Source organism: Oncorhynchus keta, chromosome 11 (genome assembly GCF_023373465.1).
Source record: "Oncorhynchus keta strain PuntledgeMale-10-30-2019 chromosome 11, Oket_V2, whole genome shotgun sequence".
Taxonomy (NCBI): Eukaryota; Metazoa; Chordata; class Actinopteri; order Salmoniformes; family Salmonidae; genus Oncorhynchus; species Oncorhynchus keta.
In genome coordinates this window covers 28,193,076-28,216,937 of record NC_068431.1, presented here as the reverse complement: position 1 = coordinate 28,216,937, position 23,862 = coordinate 28,193,076, and the positions used below count along the sequence as shown (strand labels likewise).

Here is a 23,862-nt window from a genome sequence, read left to right as displayed (position 1 = left end):
ATTTTGTTTCTGCCAAGCAGAGGCCATTTAGATCATTTGTGCACAACATAATGAATGCATGACATGCTATCTTCTGATGACACAGTATATTAGCACCACTAAAGTAGCCTGTCTGTGAAGATGCAATAATGATTTCAGCAAACATGTGTCTGGTCTGACCTTACAGTCCAACATGCAGTGAGAGATACAGAAAAATATTTAAATGTTTGCGTTTCCATTTCCATTATGTGGCACTGTTTGCAGTTGCATGGCATATATACACTAATGTGAAATGATCTGTTTCTTCTGTATTTGAATGACTTATTGATGACGTCCTCTTGTCTGATCTTTGACTTGAGTTATACCTCCCGGGTGGGCTGTTTCCACAGACCCTCTGTGATTTCCTCAATAGCCTACTCTTCCTTACTATTACATTGACAGCTCTGTCCATACATACAAAACAACCTGGATCTCAGCTATTTGAAGTCCTCCCCCTCTGTCCCTCTTTCTTTCTTTCATTCTTTCTTTCTTTCTTTCTTTCTTTCTTTCTTTCTTTCTTTCTTTCTTTCTTTCTTTCTTTCTTTCTTTCTTTCATTCTTTCTTTCTTTCTTTCTTTCTTTCTTTCTTTCTTTCTTTCTTTCTTTCTCTCTCTCTCTCTCTCTCTCTCTCTCTCTCTCTCTCTCTCTCTCTCTCTCTCTCTCTCTCTCTCTCTCCCCCTCTCTCTTCACACACAAATAGCCTGTACTCTCGCTCACTCAAAGACACTCTTTTTCGCCCATTCTCTCTATCTTCCTACTTGGTCAAGCTCAAAAGAAGGGGACATGACAGAATGACAGGAGATGGATGTTTCAACAAGATGAAGGGTGAAATGTGAAATTAGCAACTCGTATTCCTCGCCCTGTGTTAAACGACAACCATCGGGAACCAGGCGTAATTGTTAAACATAATGAATTATTAAGAGCGGCGTCTATTAACAAGGTAGGCTATGTAAATGTATTATTTTTCTTCTGCACGTTAGACTGGTATTGTGGTGACTGAGAAATGACGGATAATACAAGGGGGAGTGGGGGATTACATAACACATTGCACCGTGCTCCCGTTTTATCTTTCCTAATTGTTCCAAGTGCACGAGAGTATCGAGTTATCTATGAATTTAAGTCGGAGCCTAATGCTTTTTTTTCGGAAAAAAGCAACTGTCGGTGCACGCTTTGAATTTGAAATCATGACAACTCGATTGTTAATAACATGAACTAAAGGCACGTGAATAGGGAACAGTGGAAACTACAGAGGGTTTCCACATGCTCTGATATCCTTTAATTCTCATTTCTCAGACATTATTAACAGCAAGCTAATTGAATAATTGTGTGTATGTTATCAGAAGAATCAGTCAAAAAAGTACTCTAATAGTCTACTCTTAGTCTAATCTTAGTCTAATCTGTGTAGCCTATTTAGCCCATAGGCCTATTTTCCACTGCATATTAAGCACTTTATCTTCATTGGAGTCTCTGAGTTAAATGTATTGTCAACCTTTCTAATAATGTTAGTGTACCATAAAAAAAACATTTCATTGTTAGTAATTGCAGTTTCCATTAAACTGCGTCTTGTTCTTACAAACACAGCGTTTACATTTCTTGATGTTCTAGAATATACGATTATTATATTGCGTGGCATGCATGAGTGCAGAGCGACCATAGGTAGAATCATTTCTCATAAAATTTGTGATCAAGACAATAGAGCATTTTGGGGCCAAAGAAAATGCTGAAGGGGCCGGCTCGGTGAAGCATTGTCGGTAAAAAAATTTTTTAAAAAGCGATACCTATTCTATTCTGGATAAAGAACTCCCTCCATCTCCATGGCGACGTGGAGACGTGGATATCTCACATTCAAAACCATGCATCGTGCGCGCAGCTTTCTCGCTGAAAGGGGATCGGTTCGATGGCAGAACAAAGCGAAAGGTAGAGCGCTCGCACACCGCGCTGAAGAAAAACAACGACAGGGTCTGTTTTGGGAACGAAAAGGGGAACAATTCTGACACACAAGTTATCTTCATAGGAAAGAACCCGGGTGAGTGAAACGAGTATTGTGAGCAAAGCCTGTTGCTTAGTCTAGGCTATCATATATCGAGAAAAGTATGTTTTTTAGGCTATAGGCTAAGCTCCAGTCTGTTGCCTTTCTGCGACGGCGCAGTTTACCAAAACATTTCCACTAGCCCACAGTGATTTCCAAACTAACTTACTCAGGTGCATTCGTTACACCTGGAAAAAATCTAAAGCGATTAGCTAGCATACCCGTAACACCTATAGTGAGTGACAACATAGGCTACGTAAATGGGCTGATGTTTCAGAGATGGGCTAACATTGAGTTGAATGGCTTACCTAGGCCACCTAGGTAGCCTGCAGGTCGTCCTACTTGTAACGTGACTTAACCCAGAAAGCAGGCGCGGAGGGTTGAACCAGTGCCTGTGTGTTAGAGACCTCTCTAACGACCATAAAGCTCAGATTCATACTCCCATTCACCAGCTCTACAAGCGTTAGGGCCTATAATGTCGAACTACGTTCGTTGATCACCAAATAGGCTATGGAGTTTCGCGGAATAATTATATTTACTACCGTACGCTACTTCCAAAAAAGGTATGCTATAGATAAAAATGTACAAGTAAACCGAAAAAATGGCTCTTCGGCACATCCGATGTCGCTTATTGAGCTGTTGTAGACTTCCAACCAGTTTGTGGCAGTAATTAGGTTGCTTGTACATTTTTATTTAGGCCTTTTTTGGAAATACATCCCGGCCGTAGTAGGGGTAAATTAATATAGTTTCTCAGAGAAACTCCATATTTTGTGATCCCCAAACCTATTTGGACATTATAATGCATACAGGTATGGTGAATGGGAGTTTGAATCTGAACTTTCCGGGCGTTAGACAGGTCTCTAACGCAATGATGCTGGTTCAGCGGAGGATAATTGAACTACGCTGCTAGGGCCTATAACATGTAGGCTAAATTGTCACTTTACGATTTTACTTACAATAATAAGCTGTTTTGGTCCATCAACTTTCAGAAACGTATATTTTAGTAGGTTACCATTAGAGTAGCCTATAGCATAAATCACTTAAGACCGTCGCACATGTTGCACCTGGCAACTTCATCATAGGGAGGCCTAATGAATTGGTGTTGATATGCATGTTCTACTTCTAACTTAGTATTGCAGTTGCCCGACACATTTAGCAAATGGACAAAAGCGCACACGTGAATTTACAGCACTTCTCCAATAGCTCACTGACATCGTGGGAACAGTTTCAGGACCTTGGACAGCGAAAAAGCGCACGCTCTTACTCTCATCTTTACACTTCCTTCCTACGTCAGCAATACATGTTTTAAATCATAAAACGTCTTGACTATCCCCAGTTTAAAGTGCTATGCATAAGCATATGCTACAAGCAGGCCTGGTAATGTAGCCTGAATGCTGTTTGTCTTGGATAGGCTGTATTTAGAATATCATGGGTCGACTTATCAGGCTGTCATATTGCTTTGTCAGGCATGTAGGAAACATGTAGCCTAGCCTAAATGAAAGTTACGGTTGCTTCTCCCAAGCATATATCCTATGCCTTCATATGTAGGCTAGCAGGACAGAAAGCATGCATTTTAAATGGATGATATGATTTTGTGGACTGGAGTACCATATATGTTGACTTAACTGAAAACCAAGGATACTTTTATAAGTTGATGCTCATTTACTGCATTTCTACACCAAGAAAATGTGCTATTTCGAGAACAGCAAAACAAATAAAAAATCACCCCAGCCATGAATTATCACCGCAATATTAGGTTTAAAGGTACTGTATGTGGAACTGCGTGTACAATGTCAACCACTACTCAAGCATAAATTTACAAATTTACTTGTGGAACAACGCAGTCAGTGCAACATGAAATAGACAACACATGCTATCTAGTCACAACAAGGCCGACTTCAAATGCCGACTTCAATGTGAAAGTAACTAGTGCATTAAACAGCTGACCATGAAAGCAAACTATGCCAGATAAATCATACACATGCAGTGGTGTAGGAGCCGGGGGGACTGGAGGTTGCCCCCAGTGATTAATTTGTAAATTGGGAGCTTCCGGTCCCTCAAAGCACCCCGGATAACTCCCCCCCACCCCTTTCGCACTCACTCTGTGAAAAAAAGTGACAAACTCAATGTAGCAGCGCAGCAGACAGTGAACTGCCAAGTAGCCTTCTATCTATGGTGGTGAAATGGACAGCGCTCTCCAAGGTGCTGATTAATTAGAAGCATTTTAGACATCACTGCAGAACATACGCATAGCCTATAGTATGCCCACATACTCGAGTATAGTGGTTGGGCTTACACAAGTCAGAATTTCTTATAGCCTAATTTTCAAGATATCAATTACAGAATCATTTTTAGATGTCACGGCAGAAGACCCACTGTATGCACAGACCCGAATTTCATTTGATTTTTAATCTCTTTTGGCGAAGGAATTGCTAGCGGGACACCTACGATAACATCCGGTGAAATTGCAGGGTGCGAAATTCAAAATACAAACATCGTAATATTAAACATTCATGAAAATACAAGTGTCATACATCATTTAAAAGCTTAACTTCTTGTTAATCCAACAACACTGTCAGATTTCAAAAAGGATTTACGGTGAAAGCCTACCAGGCGATTATGTGAGGACAGCGCCCCACACCAAAATACTTTTTCAACCAGCACAGGCGTCACAAAATCACAAATAGCGATTAAATAAATCACTTACCTTTGAAGATCTTCCTCTGTTTGCAATCCCAAGGGTCCCAGCTACACAATGAATGGTCGTTTTGTTCGATAAAGTCCTTCTTTATACCCAAAAAAGTCAGTTTAGTTGGCGTCAATGATCTCAGTAATCCACTCCTTCAACATGCATACAAACGAATCCAAAAAGTTACCAGTAAAGTTCCTCCAAACAAGTCAAACAATGTTTCTAATTAATCCCCAGATACTCTAATATCTAAATTAACGATAATATTAACGGAGAATAGTATGTTCAATAAGGAAGATAAGTAACGAAGAGCACGCACCTCATTCAGGCGCCAACAAGACAACTTTTCTAATGAGAGACACCTTGTAGTTCTTCCAACTTCTTGTTAACTTTTCAAAAAACAAGTCTGAAACCCTTTCTAAAGACTGTTGACATCTAGTGAAAGCCATAGGAACTGCAACCTGGGTCCTATCTATTTGTATTTCCCATAGGCAAGCACTGAAACGGCTTGTGACCGCCCCCCAAAAAAATTACGGATGGATTTTCCTCGGGTTTTCGCCTGCCATATCAGTTTTGTTATACTTACAGACTAGATTTTAATCCAAGTTTTTTTCTATCCAATGCTGAGTCTGAGGCCTGAGTAACAGGCAGTTTACTTTGGGCATGTCAGTCATCCAAAATTCCAGACAAAAACCGGTATGCTAATGAAGTTTTAAGACTTCAATTAGGCAGTAGAACAAATATCACAATATCTGAATATAACTTCAAATAAAATAAATCAATGTAGACTACAAAATAACACATATGAAAATATAAAAACATATTTTGAGGGTGAACTACAACCTGAGTGTCCTCTTTAGCCTTGTCTAAAATGCTTGCCACTAAATGCACCTTGGTTTGGGCATGTTCAAAAACTTTTTTTTCTGAAGGCTCTTTGTTTTTTTTACGTTGGTGGCAGAGGATGTTACTGTATGTTCCCACTCTTTTGCTAGTTTAATCCCTTTAATCTTTTCTAGACCCAAGGGCCCTACCTATTCTAAGACCACCTTAAAATGTTGAATGACGAGCCAGGCACGGGTTATACATTTGCTTGTTCTTGAACTGAGACTCCGTCCAAATTACAACTGCTCTGATCACTTCCTCTGTGGATATACTGTCACTGTCTTGCTCGCAAGGTGGGAGAGGCTCCACCACAAAATTTTACTTAGGGCCCCCAAAAGGCTAGAGCTGGCTCTGACTGAATTTGTGGGTATGGATGTGGGTAAGCAGACCCAAGAGCCACTGCGGCCCCTCATGGTGAATTCAGATTTTTTAGTGGCTTCCATCCCCATCAAAGTTGCCCATCCCTGGTGTAGTGGGTATATTGCATGTGTTCACCACCTCAAGCTGAACCTCGGCAAGACGGAGCTGCTCTTCCTCCCGGGGAAGGACTGCCCGTTCCATGATCTCGCCATCACGGTTGACAACTCCATTGTGTCCTCCTCCCAGAGCGCTAAGAACCTTGGCGTGATCCTGGACAACACCCTGTCGTTCTCAACTAACATCAAGGCGGTGGCCCGTTCCTGTAGGTTCATGCTCTACAACATCCGCAGAGTACGACCCTGCCTCACACAGGAAGCGGCGCAGGTCCTAATCCAGGCACTTGTCATCTCCCGTCTGGATTACTGCAACTCGCTGTTGGCTGGGCTCCCTGCCTGTGCCATTAAACCCCTACAACTCATCCAGAACGCCGCAGCCCGTCTGGTGTTCAACCTTCCCAAGTTCTCTCACGTCACCCCGCTCCTCCGCTCTCTCCACTGGCTTCCAGTTGAAGCTCGCATCCGCTACAAGACCATGGTGCTTGCCTACGGAGCTGTGAGGGGAACGGCACCTCAGTACCTCCAGGCTCTGATCAGGCCCTACACCCAAACAAGGGCACTGCGTTCATCCACCTCTGGCCTGCTCGCCTCCCTACCACTGAGGAAGTACAGTTCCCGCTCAGCCCAGTCAAAACTGTTCGCTGCTCTGGCCCCCCAATGGTGGAACAAACTCCCTCACGACGCCAGGACAGCGGAGTCAATCACCACCTTCCGGAGACACCTGAAACCCCACCTCTTTAAGGAATACCTAGGATAGGATAAGTAATCCTTCTCACCCCCCCCTTTTAAGATTTAGATGCACTATTGTAAAGTGACTGTTCCACTGGATGTCATAAGGTGAATGCACCAATTCGTAAGTCGCTCTGGATAAGAGCGTCTGCTAAATGACTTAAATGTAAATGTAAATGTTAACTTCATGCAGGAGTGAGGCAGCCATGATGATACCCACGGACAGACAGACAGACAGGCAGAGAGGGAGAGAGAGAGGCCACAAACAAACAGGGAAGTTAGTGAGAAGTGTCTCTCCAAGCTCACAGAGTTCATAGACTGATAATCTGTCATAGTGTAAATTATTCTGAATGATCATATATGACCTCTGATGAAATGATAGCAGGTTAATAAGCATTTAAATCTCGCTATAAAATAAAAATGCGGGGGAATGCCCCCAGACTTCCCTAGCAAAATGTGTCCCCCTCAATGTCAGAGTTGCTCCTACGCCCCAGTACACATGCATTGAAATAAAAACCATTGGCCTATAAAAAAGGACTTACTTAGGCAAAATATACACATGCCTTTTTAAAGGGAGCTAAGGCTCTTTACATGTCACCTTGTTAGCTCTGAGAACATTGATATTGGAACATAGTAGCCAATGAGGGGCAAATTTATCCCGGGCCAGCTTGTCACTGTTTTACATTATTGTTTTGCCTATGCAGCAGTTTCCGTATCTGGGTGCTCATTATATAAAACATCTACATTATAGCTAAATAACTTAGCAATATTTAATTACATTTTGCCAGCAAGATTGATCTGTTAGAATATCGCATTTTAAGTCAGGAAGATGGACAAGCAAGATTGATAGAGTGAGAGATGGAAATGCATTATGCCAGAGACAGGTAGGCTACAGGAAGGGATAAGGGATGCATGCAGAAGATGATGATGAAGTAGACCTACAGAAAGAAGTTTAGAAAAGTTAGCTAAACTAAGTAATCATTAATGTTTTCCATGATCTCAATTATCATTCTATCTCTGCACGACAATGCATATAAAATCAAATCAAATGTGTATTTGTCACATGCTTTTACAAACAACAATGAAAAAAAAGAGAAATAGTAGAAAAGATTATAAAATAATAACACTAGTAATATAATAAAAAAATAAGACAAGGAATAAATACACAACGAGTAACGATAACATGGCTATATACACAGAGTACCAGTACCGAGTTGATGTCGACATTACGAGTCAAAAGTTTGGACACAACAACTCATTCAAGGGTTTTTCTTCATTTTGACTATTTTCTACATTGTAGAATAATAGTGAAGACATTAAAACTATGACATAAGACATATGGCATCATGTCGTAACCACAAAAGTGTTAAACAAATCAAAATATATTTAACATTTGAGTTTCTTCAAAGTAGCCACGCTTTACCTTGATGACAGCTTTGCACACTCTTGGAATTCACTCAACCAGCTTCACCAGGAATGCTTTTCCAACAGTCTTAGCAGCACTTGTTGGCTGCTTTTCCTTCACTCTGTGGTCCAAACCATCTCAATTGTGTTGAGGTCGGGTGATTGTGGAGGCCAGGTCATTTTTGGTTACTACATGATTCCATATGTGTTATTTTATAGTTTTGATGTATTCACTATTATTCTACAATGTAGATAATAGTCCAAATAAAGAAACCCATGAGTAGATGTGTCCAAACTTTTGATTGGTACTGTACACACAGTGCATTTGGAAAGTATTCAGACCCCTTGACTTTTTCGACATTTTGTTATGTTACAGCCTAATTCTAAAATTGATTAAATAGTTTCCCCCCCACATCAATCTACACACAATACCACATAATGACAAAGCAAAAACAGGTTTTCATAAATGTTTGCAAAAAAATAGTTCAATCTTGGTTTCATCAGACCAGATGATCTTGTTTCTCATGGTCTGAGAGTCCTTTAGGTGCCTTTTGGCAAACTCCAAGCCGGCTGTCTTGTGGCTTTTCCTGAGGAGTGGCTTCCGTCTGGCCACTCTACCATAAAGGCCTGATTAGTGAACTGCTGCAGAGATGGTTGTTCTTCTGTTCTTCAATCCTGTCTCTGAGCTCTATGGACAATTCCTTCAACCTCATGGCTTGGTTTTTGCTCTGACATGCACTGTCAACTGTGAGACCTTATATAGACAGGTTTGTTCCTTTCCAAATCATGTCCAATCATTTCAATTTACCACAGGTGGACTCAAATTAAGTTGTAGAAACATCTTAAGGATGATCAATGGAAACAGGATGCACCTGAGCTAAATTTCGAGTCTCATAAGTAAAGGTTCTGAATAGTTATGTAAATAAGCTATTTGTGTTTTTTTTATTTTTAATACATTTGCTAACATTTCTGTTTTTTCTTTGTCATTATGGGGTGTGTAAATTTATGAGAAAAAAATAATTTGATCCATTTTAGAATAAGGCTGTGAAGTAGCAACATTTTGAAAAGGTCAGAGGGTCCGAATACTTTCCCGAATGCAATGTATAGGTAGGGATAAAGTGACTAGGCAACATGATAGATAATAAACAGTAACTGTGTATGTGATGAGTCAAAAGAGGATAATGAAAAAAGGGTCAATGCATATATTCCAGGTATATATTGGTTAACTATTTAACCAAATATTTAGTAGTCTTGTAGCTTAGGGGTAGAAGCTGTTCCGGGTCCTGTTGGTTCCAGACTTGGTGCATCGGTACCACTTGCTGTGCGGTAGCAGAGAGAACAGTCTATGACTTGGAATTCATTTTTAGGGCCTTCCTCTGACTCCTGGCATAGAGGTCCTGGATGGCAGGGAGCTCGGCCCCATTGATGTACTGGGTCGTATGAACTACCCTCTATAGCATCTTGCGGCCGGATGCTAAACAGTTGCCATACCAAGCGATGATGCAGCCAGTCAAGATGCTCTCAATAGTGCAGCTGTATAACTTTGAGGATCTGAGGGCCCATGCCGAATCATTTTCAGGCTTCTGAGGAGGAAGATTCATTGTCGTGCCCTCTTCACGACTGTGTTGATGTGTTTCGACCAAGATAGTGATGTGGACACAGAGGAACTTGAAGCTCTCGACCTGTTCCACAACAGCCCAGTCAAAATGGATGGGGGCGTGCTTGGCCCTCCGGGTCCTGTAGTCCACAATCAGCTCCTTTTCCTTGTTGACAATGAGGGAGAGGTTGCTTTTCTGGCACCACACTGCCAGGTCTCTCGTATCGGGATTTCCTATAAGGGTCCAGTGTCCCGCTCATTGAAAGTGGCAGCTCTAGCTTTTAGCTCAGTGCGGATGTTGCCTGTCATCCATGGCTTCTGGTTGGGATTTGTATGTACCTGTAGGTCACTGTGCGGACAACGCCAGTGACTGGTGTGGTAAACTCCTCAATGCCTTCGTATGAATTCCGTAATATTCCAGTCTGTGCTAGCGAAACAGTCCTGTTGCTTAGCATCCGCTCCATCGCTCCACCACTTCCATATTGAGAGCGTCACTAGTACCTCCTGTTTGAGTTTTTGGTTGTAAGCAGGAATCAGGAGGATAGGGTTATGGTCAGATTTGCCAAATGGAGTGTGAGGTAGAGCTTTGTATGGGTTTCTGTGTGTGGAGTAAAGGTGATCTATTGTTTTTAGTTGCACAGGTGACAAGCTAGCAGAAATGAGGTAAAATGGATTTCAGTTTTCTTGCATTAAAGTCACCGACCACTAGGAACTCCGCCTCTGGGTGAACATTTTCTTGTTTGCTTTTGGTCCTCGAGTGTGGTCTTAGTGCCCGTATCAGTTTGTAGTGGTAAATAGACAGCTACGAAAAATATATATGAAAACTCTCTTGGTATATACTGTAGTCTACAGCTTATCATGAGTTATTCTAACTCAAGCAAGCAAAACTTTGAGACTTCCTCAATATTAGTGATTGGGCACCAGCTGTTGTTAACAAAGAGACACACACCTCCTCCTCTGAGCTTCTGTCCTGCTGATGTATAGAAAAAACAGCTAGATTTATATTTACCATGTCTTTGTTAAGCCTTAGAAACATAGGGTATTGCAGTTCTTCAGATCACATTGATAGGATAGTTTTGAACGGAGCTCATACAGTTTATTCTCCATTGATTGCACGTTCGCAAATAGAATGGAGGGTTGAGACAATTTTCCCAGTCTCCGACGTAGTCTCGTCAGGTATCCCGCATGCCGGCCTCTACAGCGTCCTTCTTCGAGTGTCGGGATTTTTGCCTGGTCTGCGATAATTATTTTCTTTCTCCAAATGGAGGTGAGTGATAGCTGTACTGATGTCCAGAATCTCTATTCTGTCATAGAAAACGAGGTAGGGGAAATTATGAGCAAATTTTTTTTAGATGAGTGCAAAAAATACACAAAATAGCACAATTGGTCAGGAGCCCGTAAAATGGCCGCCATTCTCTCCAGTGCCATTATGTCCTATTTGTCGCATTTGTTATAGCCTACTATTATTATTGTCTTTGGGGAAATAATCTACATAGTTATTTGTTTAGTTGTGCATACTTTCATATGAATACATAAAACCAAATTGCAATAGCCTACTGGGCAAATCATTTAAAATATCAACCTAATATTCCCTAGTGAAAGTGCAGGATGGATTTTTTCCCCCTCAGAAAAAAACATACAAATAAAATTAATTCTATGGACAAAACTGATAATATTAAAAATGCTGATGTTACAAAAGGTGATCGATGATGACGTGCGTGTAGAGTTCGTGAGGCGCCCATAAATCTCAGGGTGCTCCCAAAGCAAATGCAGCTTTGAACATGCAACAGTCGCATGAGGCGACAGAGACCTTTGCAGATGATCGCGCTACGCTCTGACACCGTATTCTTCTCTCATTAATATTTATGCTTTCCAAGGGTTGTCTAAGCCTCTTGCGTAAATGTGAACTTTCCAGGACAAGCAGCTCACTCAAACTGTGATATAGATATAGCCTAAAGCCTACAAATAGCCATAGCATAGCCTTTGGCTCCTCAAATGAGAAATCTCAAAAACTCACACAAACAACCATCACATCTTTCCAGGTTTCCATGGCATGCTCAGCGCGTTGTTCTCCTCCCTAGGTTAGTGTGTCTTCATGTTCTGTGAGTGTGGTGCTGCTGGTAGTCCAAGGTGCTGGTGCCAGTGAGCAGTTCATAGCCAGGCATGAGGAGGACTGGAGCCGGGTGCGAGGCTTGGCCCTGACAGTCTTTGCTCAGGCCCAATGTGCCTGCCATTGAGTGCCCTCAACTTGACTGCATTTAATTACTGGTCTCCAGCAGGCACTCATAGAGAGCCCACTTAATGTTTAGTGACGCCACCGCTCACAGCCAGGCGGTCTTACCCACTGAGTGCTTGAGAGAGGAAGGAGAAAAGTTGTAGATCGGGCAACCATGTTACAGAAATAGCCAAAATAGAATGTAAGATTAAAGATACAGTCGGGGATATTAAGCACAATAAATTCATAAAATAGTGTATGATTTGTATATTTTTTACAGGACTTTACATATCGTAAGAATTGGATGACGTACACTAAAAAGGGGTTTTGGCTCGTGATCGAGCACCACTTTCACAACTAATGACTGAAATTATACAAAAGTTCTGGAGCATCACGTTAAAGGCCCTTGTTAGTTAGTGATGTAGGTCTTAGATTTCTACAAAAGTGTCTATTTGTTCCTTGTTTGGCTGAGTATCACAATGTAGGCCGTCACATTTCATGATGTTAGCCTAAGGCTTGAGGGCTACTAAGGATACACTGGATGTAATGTTTGTAAAGACCTATGCCACAGCATGTGATCCATTGTAGATTATCACGTTTTTGTACTTTGGTTGTTTTCTCTTCATAGGCAAGCATAAGGGACTGGAAGAGAGGGAGCGAATAGAAGGAGTCTCTCTGGGATTGCTATTTGTTGAGCATCTGTTGCCTGTATTACAAGACTGACTGGCTTTTCACTTGACATTTCCAATTCCTTTCTGCTGAGTCAAGAGCCTTTTCATAGCGAAGGCTAGCAGAGCTCTTTGAATTACCTTGTTTCCAGCTGTGATTATCTTTCCCTTGATGGATGAGAGAAGGGAAGACCGGGCACATCAGAACGATTGCCCCTGATATATAGGGGCAGAGACAGCTCTTTCTCATGCATTAATCTGTACATCTCGCTTTCTGTTTTTCCTCTCTCTCTCGTGCTCGCTGTCTCTCTCTAAACATGTTGTTTAAACTCATTGTCCACCATTAGGTTGAAGGGCCAAAGCTTACATGTCGCCTGACATTTGGCTTAATGAACTAAAGTCATCACTTGTTCATCGGCTTTGATGTGATTTTCTCACACTGCTTTATAGACTGGGGATCAAAGAAAAACTTCTCTCCACCACTGGGCCATTAAATTGTGTTTTGTCTTTATGTCAAGTGGCAATAATTGAATTCAAGAGTGGCTGGCCTCTCAAGCAGTGACCGAGTTTGTATGGGTGTTTTGATAACGGTCTTAGGGGAAATGTCAAACAAGATTCAGCTTGTTCTTGAGGGCCCTCGAGAGTTGTACCGCTCCAGTCAAAATGTCATTAGTTTGATATGACCAGATGATTGATTCAAGCTTTTTGAGGCTAGAAGTGAGATATGTTTTTGCTGAAAGAGCACAATGCACTGCTTTGATACATTTAAGCTTATAATAAATAAATAAAAATACGCAAAGTATCTACATAGTACATTGTACTATATGCAGTCCACCTTTTGTGTCTTCTTTCCTGTGTGTATGTGTGTGTGTTTTACCTGTGTGTGTGTGTGCGTGCGTGTGTGCTTGTACGGGTGTGTGTGTGCGTGAGCATGTACTAATATAGGCCTACTGTTCATGTACTAATATAGGCCTACTGTTCATGTACTAATATAGGCCTACTGTTCATGTACTAATATAGGCCTACTATTCATGTACTAATATAGGCCTACTGTGCAGCATGTACATAATAATGTATCTGAGTTCGATAGATATCTCCTGTCACTTCTGGGCTGTGAGAAAATCTATTGTGACTTCGACACTGCGTCACAAGTAACACAATCAGAACCTTGATTTACCGGGCCAGAGGAAGAGGCTGCCTCACTACAGCGATATGATTGGTTCTAGGGCTCCTCGCATGGTGGCCACAGCTGATTAATGGCTTTGTGGCACTCACTCTACTGATTTAGTGAGGGACCGTGGCAATGAACTTAATGTAAAAGGATAGCGAGTGGAAAGGAAGGGCTCGGGTCAGAGACGGCGGCTCTTAATTGGACAGCTATAACAGCCGTTATGAATTAAGGGCATAATTCATTGTGTCATTTTTTTGCTTCCTTGGGTTTGAATCATGCAAGCTATGGCCTCAGAGCCAGCAGGTTATCAAAAAAGATGTGCAGTTTCTAAAAGGACACCTCTCACACTATCAGCCAGATTCTAACAGTGTGTCAACCCAAGCAAACAAAGACATTTCATTATGAAAACCCACGGTTTAAGAGTTGTTGCGAAGGAAAGGGGGATCATGCCTAGGTGATTCAGATAAATAGACATTGTGTCTCATCTGGGAGGAAGTGAGAAGTACATGCACTGTCTACCAGATGGCCCCTTATATTAGACTGCAGCCTCAGCCTGCCACCTCTCTGGCTGTCTCTGATACGTTATGGCGGGCAGGCTCATTTCCTCTCCTATGTGGTATCATACTGCCCCCTCAGATCAAATCCTGAACCTTGTCAGCCACATAACAAGATCGGCCAGGTTTGATGAATTAATGACATAGTCATTGTATTGAAGGGTTATGATCTGCCCCTCAAGTCTCTCTTCTTAAACATTCCTGCCCATAATGTCCTCTCGAACACTATCCATTGGTTGGACTTGAGTCACTCTCTTTTCATATGGATATCAGTCTCTCTTTATCTCTCTTCATGCACAACAGCTACAAATAGTGCGACACTCACATTCTGATGAAGGTGACCTACGTACTGTATAGCCAAAACACTAATAAGTGTCATGCCCTGATCTGTTTCACCTGTTCCTGTGATTGTCTCCACCCCCTCCAGGTGTGGCTTATTTTCCCCAGTGTATTTATCCCTGTGTTTCCTGTCTCTCTGTGCCAGTTTTTCTTGTATGTTTAGTCAAATCGACAAGCGTGTTTTCGCTGTACTCCTTTTGCTATTCTCTTTTTCTAGTCCTTCCGGTTTTGACCCTTGCCTGTTTCTGGACTCTGTACCCACCTGCCTGACCATTCTGCCTGCCTTGACCACAAGCCTGTTTGTCAATCTGTACCTCCTGGACTCTGATCTGGTTTGGACCTTTTTGCCACGACCATTATCTTGCCTAACCCTTTGGATTATTAAACATTGTAAAACTCCAACCATCTGCCTCCTGTGTCTGCATCTGGGTCTCGACTTGTGCCTTGATAAATAAGTGATTTCATAATAATATCCCATATCTGGAGATTGGTTGGAAGTTTTGGAAATCTGATGAGTGATGTTTAATGGATATGTTATATACTGAACAAAAATATAAATGCAACATGCAACATTTAAAAGATTTTACTGAGTTATAGTTCATCTAAGGAAATCAGTCCATTCAAATTAATTCATTAGGCCCTAATCTGTGAATTTTACATGACTGGGAATACAGATACAGTTGAATTTGGAAGTTTACATACACTTAAGTTGTAGTCATTAAAACTTGTTTTTCAACCACTCCACAAATTTCTTGTTAACAAACTATAGTTTTGGCAAGTCGGTTAGGACATCTACTTTGTGCATGACACAAGTCATTTTTCCAACAATTGTTTACAGACAGATTATTTCACTTGTAATTCACTGTATCACAATTCCAGTGGGTCAGAAGTTTACATACACTAAGTTGACTGTGCCTATAAACAGCTTGGAAAATTCCAGAAAATGATGTCATCGCTTTAGAAGCTTCTGATAGGCTAATTGAAATCATTTGAATCAATTGGAGGTGTACCTGTTAATGTATTTCAAGGCCTACCTTCAAACTCAGTGCCTCTTTGCTTGACATCATGGGAAAATCCAAAGAAATCAGCCAGGACCTAAGAAAACAAATTGTAGACCTCCACAAGTCTGGTTCATCCTTGGGAGCAATTTCCAAACGTCTGAAGGGACCACGTTCATCTGTACAAACAATAGTACGCAAGTATAAACACCATGGGACCATGCAGCCATCATGCCGCTCAGGAAGGAGACGTGTTCCAACTCCAAGTATAAACACCATGGGACCATGCAGCCATCATACCGCTCAGGAAGGAGACGTGTTCCAACTCCAAGTATAAACACCATGGGACCATGCAGCCGTCATACCACTCAGGAAGGAGACGTGTTCCAACTCCAAGTATAAACACCATGGGACCATGCAGCCGTCATACCACTCAGGAAGGAGACGTGTTCCAACTCCAAGTGCAAATCAATCCCAGAACAACAGCAAAGGACCTTGTGAAGATGCTGTTGGAAACAGGTACAAAATTATTTATATCCACAGTAAAATGAGTCATATATCGACATAACCTGAAAGGCCGCTCAGCAAGGAAGAAGCCACTGCTCCAAAACCGCCATAAAAAAGCCAGACTACATTTTGCAACTGCTTGTGGTGACAAAGATCGTACTTTTTTGAGAAATGTCCTATGGTCTGATGAAACAAAAATAGAACTGTTTGGCCATAATGACCATTGTTATGTTTGGAGGAAAAAGGGGGTGGCTTGCAAGCCGAAGAACACCATCCCAACAGTGAAGCACGGGGGTGACAGCATCATATTGTGGGGGTGCTTTGCTGCAGGAGGGACTGGTGCACTTCACAAAATAGATGGCATCATGAGGTAGGAATATTATGTGGATATATTGAAGCAACATCTCAAGACATCAGTCAGGAAGTTAAAGCTTGGTCGCAAATGGGTCTTCCAAATGGACAATGACCTCAAGCATACTCCAAAACAATGTCAAGGTATTCGAGTGACCAGCACAAAGCCCTGACCTCAACCCTATAGAAAATTTGTTAGCAGAACTGAAAAAGCATGTGCGAGCAAGGAGGCCTACAAACCTGACTCAGTTACACCAGCTCTGTCAGGAGGAATGGGCCAAAATTCACCCAACGTATTGTGGGAAGCTTGTGGAAGGCTACCCGAAACATTTGACCCAAGTTAAACAATTTAAAAGCAATGCTACCAAATACTAATTGAGTGCATGTAAACTTCTGACCCACTGGGAATGTGATGAAAGAAATAAAAGCTGAAATAAATTATTCTCTCTTCTTTTATTCCGACATTTCACATTCTTAAAATAAAGTGGTGATCCTAACTGACCTAAGACAGGGAATTTATACTAGGATTAAATGTCAGTAATTGTGAAAACTGAGTTTAAATGTATTTGGCTAAGGTGTTTGTAAACTTCTGACTTCAACTGTATGCATCTGTTGGTCACAGATACCTTTAAAAAAGTTTGTGGGATGGATCAGAAAACCAGTCAGTGTCTGGCGTGACAACCATTTGCCTCATGCAGCATGCCACATCTGCTTTGCATAGAGTTGATCATGCTGTTGATTGTGGCCTGTTCAATGTTGTCCCACTCCTCTTAATCGGATGTGAATATTGGCGGGAACTGGAATAAGCTGTCGTACACTTTGATCCAGAATGCTAATGGGTGACATGTCTGGTGAGTATGCAGGCCATGGAAGAACTGGGGTATTTTCAGCTTCCAGGAATTGTGTACAGACATGAGGCCGTGCATTAACATGCTGAAACATTGGGTGATGGTGGCAGATGAATGGCACGACAATGAGCCTCAGGATCTCGTCACGATATCTCTGTGCATTCAAATTGCCATCGATAAAATGTAATTTGTTCGTTGTCCATAGCTTATGCCTGCCCATACCATAACCCACTGCCACATGGGGAACACTCTGTTCACAGTGTTTACATCAGCAAACCGCTTTCCCACACAACACCATGCACATGGTCTGCAGTGGTGAGGCCGATTGGACATACTTCCAAATTCTCTAAAACGACGTTGGAGGAGGCTTATGGTAGAGAAATTACCATAAAATGATCTGACAACAGCTCTGGTAGACATTCCAGCAGTTAGCATGCCAATTGCATGCTCCCTCAAAGATTTGAGACATCTACGGCAGATGAAGAAGCTGGATGTGGATGTCCTGGGCTAGTGCGGTTACACGTGATCTGCAGTTGTGAGTCCGGTTGGACGTACTGCCAAATTCTTTCAAATTACGTTTGAGGCCGCTTATGGTAGAGAAATCAACATTCAATTCTCTGGCAACAGTTCTGGTAGACATTCCTGCGGTCTGCATGCCAATTGCACACTCAAAGACATCTGTGGCATTGTGTTGTGTGACAAAACTGCACATTTTAGAGTGGGCTTTTATTGTCCCCAGCAATCTTGGCAAAGGAGAAACGCTCACTAACAGGGATGTAAACAAATTTGTGCACAACATCCTACAGAAATAAGCTTTTGGTGCATATGGAACATCTTTTATTTCAGCTCATGAAACATGGGACCAACACTATACATGTTGCGTTTATATTTTTGTTCAGTGTAGTGTGTTATCAAATTGGATTGGTACATTCAATCCTCTGTTTAAAATAACTCCACTGTGCCATCAAATTGCTAGCTTTTCGAGGGTGTAGCAGGCTAAGGCGTTGTCAAGAGGGCAGTTACATCTGTTTGCAAGATCAAGGACCGGTAAGGATTTATGAGCGAGGAAGATGTACTGTAAAGCAGGGTTCCCCAACTGGCAGCCCGCAAAAGGATTTATTTGGTCCTCAAAGTTTTCTGAGCAAAATATTATATATATCCTATGATTTATTTTGTATATTTTTTCATTGTAGGACATAAAAGACTATAAAAACACCAGGAAATCAACTCCAAGTGATTTTAATTTTGGAAATCTGTTCCCAAGTATTGCCACGCATAATAGAGAGATGTGATTGTATACAAACACAAGCAAGGTTTGAAACTATTATATTTTTTGTCAAATATATCTGTTTGGGCTTCTTGCATCAATTTGCAGTTATTTGTATTTACCTTCCGGCCCCCGACCATCCGCTCAAGAAAAACTTGGCCCGCAGCTGAATCTGAATCTAGTTGATACCTGCTATGTAAGTCGCTCTGGATAAGAGCGTCTGCTAAATGACTTAAATGTAAATGTAAATGTAAAGCAAGCACAGCAACGTCTGTCACACATCCAACAGTTCATATTACACTATTCCTTTAAAAATAGTCCTAACAGCACTATTGTGAACACAGCTCACTGAAATTAGAATCTATTTTATAATCCCCTGGGATTTTCTATTTTGTGTACATTGCATTCAGAAAGTATTCAGACCTCTTCACTTTTTCCACATTTAGTTACGTTACAGCCTTAATCTAAATTAGAGTTGTTTTAAATCCTCATCAATCTACGCATATAATGACAAAGCAAAAATAGAATTTTAGACATTTTTGTAAATGTATCAAAATAAAAAAATGAAAATATCACATTGACATAAGTCAGATTCAGACTCTTTATTCAGTACTTTGTTAAAGCACCAATTACAGACTGGAGTCTTCTTGGGTATGACGCTACAACTTTGGCACACCTGTACTTGGGGATTTTCTCTCATTCTTCTCTGCAGATCCTCTCAAGCTCTGTCAGGTTGGATGGGGAGTGTTGCTGCACTGTTTTTTCAGGTCTCTCCAGAGATGTTAGATCGGGATCAAGTCCGGGCTCTGGCTGGGCTACTCAAGCCACTCCTTCCTTGTTTTAGGTGTGTGCTTAGGGTTGTTGTCCAGTTGGAAGGTGAACCTTCACCCCAGTCTGAGGTCCTGAGCATTTTGGAGCAGGTTTTCATCAAGGATCTCTCAGTACTTTGCTCCGTTCATCTTTCCCTCAATCCTGACTAGTCTCCTAGTCCCCACCACTGAAAAACATCCTCACAGCATGATGCTGCCACCACCATGCTTCACTGTAGGGATGGTGCTAGGTTTCCTCCAGATGTAACGCTTGGCATTTAGGCCAAAGAGTTCGACTTTGTTTCATCAACCCAGAAAATCTTGTTTCTCATGGTCTGAGAGTTCTTTAGGTGCCTTTTGACAAACTCCAAGTAGGCTGTCATGTGTGCCTTTACTTAGGAGTGGCTTCCGTCTGGCCACTCTACTATAAAGGCCTGATTAATGGAGTGCAACAGAGATGGTTGTCCTTCCAGATGAACTCGGGAGCTCTGTCAGAGTGACCATCGGGTTCTCGGTCACCTCCCTGACCAAGGCCTTTTTCCCCCGATTGCTCAGTTTGGCCTGGCGGCCTGCTCTAGGAAGAGTCTTGGTAGTTCCAAACTTCTTCCATTTAATAATGATGGAGGCCACTGTGTTCTTGGGGACCTTCAATGCTGCAGACCTTTTTTTGTTACCCTTCCCTAGATCTGTGCCCCGACACAATACTGTCTCGGACCTCTACAGACAATCCTGTCGACCTCATGGCTTGGCTTTTGCTCTGAAATGCACTGTCAACTGTGTGACCTTATATAGACAGGTGAATGCCTTCCCAAATCATGTCCAATCAATTGAATTGATCACAGGTGGACTCCAATCAAGTTGTAGAAACATCTCAAGGATGTTCAATGGAATCAGGATGCACCTGAGCTCAATTTTGAGTCTCATAGCAAAGGGTCTGTATACTTCTGTAAATAAGGTATTTCTGTTTTAAAATGTAATACATTTTCTAACATTTGTAAAAACTTGTTTGCACTTCGTCATTATGGGTTATTGTGTGTAGATTGATGAGTATTTTTTTGTATTTAATCCATTTTAGAATACTTCCCGAATGCACTATATTTCTATGTGAAGAGGCTGTGTGATTATGTTCCCTTGTTGTAATTTTCCAGATCTGCTTTGCCTTGCTATTGTGCTAGGGTTTAATTCGTTGACAATGCCGCATTGGTTCTGTTGACTGAGCAAACAAAATAAGTATATTGAATCATCGCATGTGAGCCTTCTTTTGGCACCAGGTTTGTGGGAAATCTATGCACACTGTTTTGTATGATTTCACTTGAATACTCCACTTAACAGTCCACTGTGGTTTGATACGAAGTCTGTTTAAAAAATTATTTAAATGTGCAACATGTTACACTTTAGCTTTGTGTCTCTCCCTCAGAAATGTATGCAAGATTAATGTCCACATCAGATGATCCTTTCAACTGCATTACAGGATGTATTCTAAGAACACCTCAGTTGTGCTCTATAGGAAGCCACTGTTCAAAATGCGTGTTCATTCATTTATGTTGGGAGGACAGTTCAGCGCTTGTTCCTGCCATGGCTTTCCCATATACACTGAGTATACCAAATATTAGGAACACCTTCCCCTTTTGCCCTCAGAACAGCCTCAATTTGTCAGGGCATGGACTCAACAAGGTGTTGAAAGTGTTCCACATGGATGCTGGCTCATATTGACTCCAATGCTTCCCACAGTTGTGTCAAGTTGGCTGGATGTCCTTTGGGTGGTAGACCATTCTTGATACACACAGGAACCTGTGAAAAACCCAGTAGCGTTGCAGTTCTTGACACAAACCGGTGCACCTGGCACCAAATGTACTACTATACCCTGTACAAAGGCACTTAAATATTTTGTCTTGCCCATTCATCCTCTGAATGGTACACATACACAATCCATGTCTCAATTGTCTCAAGGCTTAAAAAGAATTATTATAACCTGTCTCCTCCTCTTCATCTACACTGATTGAAGTGGATTTAACAAGTGACATCAATAAAGGATCATAGCTTTCACTTGGATTCACCTGATCATTCCATGTCATGGAAAGAGCAGGTGTCCTTAATGTTTTGTATAATGTTGTAGATGTTTTCACAGGGACTAGCCTAGTAAGACCAACCTGTTAAGTAAGCTTAGAATTCCAGCCTCCAGACAGCCAAATGATATCAAGCACACGTTCTCTGCCAAACGATTCAACATTTAAATGGGATATCCTTTTAAGCTTGAAGTTGTTCACTTCTGACGAATCTAGGAACTGTCATCAAGCTAATACGCAGGAGTGTGTCCCTGTACTCCGAGTGGCATTGCTTTCAGGGAAACTTCCCTACGCTCCCCAATAACAACATGTCATTGCAATATTATATCACCCAGCTAATATGTAACCTGGTCTCAGAGCATTTCATATTATTCTGTATGTAAATCCGAGACACTCCATTTAGTATGATATGTTATGTTTTGTATGGTATGTAATAACCTTAGCTTGCTGACTAACATTAGCTAGCTGACTAACGTTAGGGTTAGGGGCTAGGGTTAAGGTTAAGTTTAGGAGTTAGGTTAAATGGTTAAGGTTAAGGGAAGGGTTAGCTCACATGCCAAGTAGTTACAAAGTAGAAAAAAAATAGTAAGTAGTTTCAAAGTAGCTAATTAGCAAAAATTCTAAAGTTGTCCGTGATGATATTCAAACTCACAACCTTTGGGTTGCAAGACGTTTGCGTCATACCCCGACCATCAACCCCGACCAACCACCCTACTTTCGATTTTGCCTTAAGTAACCATTTGTCTTATGTAACCATACCAAACTTAACATATCATACTAATTTCAGGATCCGTATTTACATTTCCTATGTTACGTCTAGTCTATGAGACCAGGCTGTAATATGACAGCCAAGCCTAAATGGCTTCATCATTAATGAATCGAAGGGGGTATCGATCATCTAATTTCCCATCCCCCTTGGTACCCTACGTCTTCTGCCTCGGTGCCACATCGTCACAAAGACTCTTCTCTCTGCCCCCCGCTTCTCGCTTTGCCTCAGGGCTTTTTCTTCAGGACAGCTGGCTGTGGGAAGAGGACCATTCACTCCAAGCAGTGTCAGTCCCAACCCTACCTACCTCTTTCTGTGGGTCTCTCTCTGTGGGGAGAGGACTCTATGTTTCTGTGATTGTAGACACAGCCACAAGGTTCTTTGGAACATGAAAATGAAGTATTATCTCCCATCCAGTGGCTAGTTATGAGTTTGTTTCTCTTGCAGGCAGGATGGAGTGGTTTCTCATTGTTCTCTCTGTTTAGGCTATAAGAGAAAGAAATGCCAAATCTTGTCTGTCTGCATGGCTATGTGTGTTGGTAAACTGTATTTCTGTGATTTTCCATGTATGTTTGTGTTGTCTGAAATGCATATCCTTAACTGCTGTGCAGTGTGGGAGCTTTAGCTAACAATCATATCACCATAGTATAGTAGATATCTGCGCTGCTCGAAACCCCAAACAATAAAGTTTCTCCAGTTGCACACAACAACAGAAATGTAAATGTGTTCATTTACATGGGTTACAGGATCTGCTTGTATATTTTTTAAAGGCTTCATGAATATCAGTTATTTTTGTGTTGTATTTATCAAGTTCTGTCTGTCAGGAAAAATTGACACGCAGCCACATAGCATAGAGGTTTGTCATTTTAGCATTTGAATAAACATGAGCGGATGTGAAATTCTCATAGCAAATCTTAAAAGCACAGTGTTTGTTTATGAGGAGAGGAAAAGAGGAAATGCAGATACAGGACTAGAGTTAACCCAGCTAACAATTCTAAGGAGAGAGAACGTTGTTGTAATGATGCCCATAATATTACCCTGATGACTGAGTGTCCAGTTTTTCCTTAGTTACCAAAAACCTCCTGAGAACCTATTTAGCATGTTTTGGCGTTTGAGTTAGGAGAACATTCCCTTATTGTCAAACAAAACTTAGCCAGAATATGGTTACCATGTTGTCAGAATATCTAATATTAATGATATAATCCTTAATTGAAACAATAACAAAAGTGTCCTCCCTGTCCCTGTTTTGCTAAAAAGGGATGGGGCTGGAGAAATGTACGTAAACACTCTCAAATGTAACCACTCTCAAATTCATAGACAGAACCATGGATGCAAGGACTGACCATCCATGATATCAAATGTATAGGTATATTCATGTTTTGAGGCTATACAGTGTTTTATTTACGTGGTTTATAAACATTGGAGTAAAACAAACTCATATTGTCACGATTTCCGCCGAAGTTGGCTCCCCTGCCTGTTC

General features: G+C 41.5%; 1 protein-coding gene across 3 annotated transcripts in view; it reads left to right on the top strand.

Annotated features, from left to right (window-relative positions):
* The first annotated feature begins 724 nt into the window (after window positions 1-724).
* The window catches only part of kcnj6 (potassium inwardly rectifying channel subfamily J member 6), a 90,676-nt gene continuing 67,538 nt past the window's right edge, over window positions 725-23,862 (top strand). For 2 of the 3 annotated variants that reach the window (XM_035780112.2, XM_035780113.2), the window contains exon 1: window positions 1,749-2,043. The gene's annotated coding sequence lies outside the window, so the exon portion shown is untranslated. Of the gene's footprint in view, window positions 958-1,748; window positions 2,044-23,862 lie in introns of those variants that run through there. The other variant, XM_035780114.2, reaches the window with a different exon arrangement.